A 3,092-nucleotide genomic window follows, 5' to 3' on the forward strand; every position below is an offset into this window, starting at 1 on the left:
TTGCCTGAGAGATGATGATATAATGACATTTGCTTTTGCTTCTTGTTGTCTGTCTCTTCTTCCCCCATCACTTTTCCCCCTTGTTCCCCCCACCCCCCGCCTTGGTCTCGCTTCATTTTTTGCTTTCCTTCTTCCCCAATTTTATTCTTTTCTCTCTGTCTCTTCTCCAATTTATCCCCATTCCCTATTCCTGCCTCCCATGTCATCCTGTACTTATGACCTACTCATTTTCCTTCTGTTTCTCATCATTCTCTTTCCCACTATGCCTTTTCATCCTATTTTCATTTCTCCTGCTGTTTGTTCTCTTTACCCCCATTTTCATACGCTGTCCTGTCTTTTCATGTTGTCTCTCTCTCCTCTGTCCTGTATGTGTTCCTTTCTTCCTCTTTGTCCTGTCTTGCAGGGATTTGACCCATTCCGATTCGGAGTCCTCCCTCCACATGAGTGACCGCCAGCGTATGGCCCCCAAGCCTCCTCAGATGGCCCGTGCTGCAGATGAGGCTCTCAATGCCATGACTTCCAATGGCAGCCACCGGATGATTGAGGGGGTCCACCCAGGGTCTGCGATGGAGAAGCTGCCTGATAGCCCTGCCCTGGCCAAGAAGACTCTACTGGCGCTGAACCACGGGCTGGACAAGGTCCACAGCTTGTTGGAGCTGAGCCCCTCAGCCCCACCTGGTGGCTCTCCACCTTTGGATTCTTCCCATTCTCACAGCCCCAGTTCCCCAGACCCAGACATGCCATCTCCAGTTGGGGACAGCCGAGCCTCACAGGCCAGCCGAAATACACGAATTCCCCACCTGGCTGGCAAGAAGGCTGTGGCTGAGGAGGATAATGGCTCTATTGGTGAGGAGGCAGACTCCAGCCCAGGCCGGAAGAAGTTTCCCCTCAAAATCTTTAAGGGGAAATCTAAGAAGTAGGCAGAATGAGGGTGGCAGTGGCAGGACCGCTTATCTTTCCCTGGTCTTCTGCCTCCCCTTTTCTGCCTTCTAAGATACTGGCCCCTAAAGTGGGGCCTGGGAGGGGTTAGCAGGGGCCTGGGCACTGTAGATACCTGCCCCCCTCATCCTTGGGTCCTTCAACATTATTTATTAACTGACCACCATGGCCTGCCTGCCCTGCCTCCCTGCAACTTTGGGCTGCTGCTATCACTCCCTCTCCACTTCAGTGCATGTCTTAGTTGCTGTCCGCTCAGCTATCAGCTCCACCTCTGAGGTCCAGCTTCTGTCTCTGCTGTCCCAGTTTTGAGGTTTGGTTTCTTGTTTTTCTCCATCACCATATATCCCCCCTCAATACTCTTCTGCCTCCCTTTACCCTCCTTTCCTTGTGGTAATTAGAATGCTGTTGTCTATGTCTGAGCTTGTTTTGGGTTGGTTTTTTTTTTTGGGGGGGGGGGGGGAATGTTGTGAGCCAGAGGAAATCGTGGCCTGGTGCTCACTCAGGCCTCCAGGAGTCAATGGGGGAGTGAAACCAATTCCCAGAGAACAAACCACTAGAGAATTATAGAGAGAGGCTACGCTAAGGGATAAATCGGGAGAGACTTCTTAGTTGGAGGAGGAGTAGATGCTAGAGTTATGGGCCACAAGGCAGTCACTTTTTCTCTCTGCTCTCACCCACACCTGCCTCTCTCTCTTATCCCTGCTCCCCCACACTGTAGGAGGGTTTGTCTATAAGGGGTGCTGCCCAAATGCTCCCCAAGCATCAGTACTAGCAATCAGGACAACTGGCTTCCCTGGCCATGGGAGCCGCAGCCATGATACAGGTCTCTAATGGGGCCCTGGAGCTGTTGGGCAGGATGTTGTTGTATTTGAACCACAAGACAGTTTAAAATTGAAAAAAAGAAATCTCCTGAATTTCCCAAGTGCCTGCACCACACACTCCCCTTATCAGAACCATTTCATGTTATGGCATACGCTGGGCCAGAGGCTCAAAAAGGACACAGTCTATTTAGGGAAGGGGGTGGCTAAGGAAGATGGTGTAGGTGAAGGTGGCTATGTGACCACTTCCTCCCACCCTTCCCACCCTCTAGACAACTCTCTTCCCTACCTATTTTTGCTATGGCTATAAAGATATTTTCCCTCTGCCTCACTCCTTGACATGCCTTTACTCTGGGATCCTATTTTGGGCCTGGGGTGGGGGTACCTGGGGCTGGTCTTAGGAGCGGGGTAGGCTGAAGACTGCCTTGTACCCCCTGGATACCCTCACATGGGTTTTTCTGTGTTACATAAGACTCTTTGAAGTCCAATAAAGCATGTAGGAGATTTTAACCTCTGCTGGCTTTGACTCTTATGGTGTTGTCTGTGCTCTTTGTGGCATAGCAAACAGGATGAAGAAGAGACTATGTCTGCTCTGTCAAGAGAAAATGAAACTAATACACAGACCCAAAAGGTCTCTGGGTAGCGTTACCAGATGAAATACAGGACACCCAGTTAAATTTGAATTTCAGATAAACAATAATGATTTCAGTATAATTATGTCCCATGCAACATTTGGGACACATTATTTGCTAAATCTGGCAACCCTATCTCTGGGCCATATTTTTTTTTCATTTCTTTAATATATAACTTTATTTCTGGTTATAGAAACAAATGCTAAGAGGGGAAACAGAACGTCCCCATCCACATACAATTTAATAGATAAAAGAACAGTTACAATAAATGAAAAACAAAATGTAGAAATTTTAAACTTTGTTATAGCTTTAAAACATTAATGTCTGATACAATTAGAAATCACATTCATTTCTCAAACTTAAAAAAAAAAGTATGGCTCCTCATTTAAAAAGTACTGTATCCCATTAGAAATGAAAATCAGGCCGCACAGCCGCAGTGGGTCCTGTCTCTCAAGGGCAACCTGGCTCCTGCTACCACGAGTGTCCATGAGCCGCCCGGGGCTCCCCAGACCAGACTTCACTCACAGGCGGTGACATCGCAACGTGACCTCCACTTCACACTCCAGGCTTGGACCTTAATTTCCACTTTGTAGGAAACCACTGCTTTTAAAGCACTGATTATTAAACATATTGTAAAAAATACTTTAGACAGCCAGCCACTGTAAAAAAAAAAAAAAAAAAACAAAAAAGCTCTGGGAGGGCA

Source organism: Myotis davidii, unplaced genomic scaffold (assembly GCF_000327345.1).
Source record: "Myotis davidii unplaced genomic scaffold, ASM32734v1 scaffold1181, whole genome shotgun sequence".
Classification (NCBI taxonomy): domain Eukaryota; kingdom Metazoa; phylum Chordata; class Mammalia; order Chiroptera; family Vespertilionidae; genus Myotis; species Myotis davidii.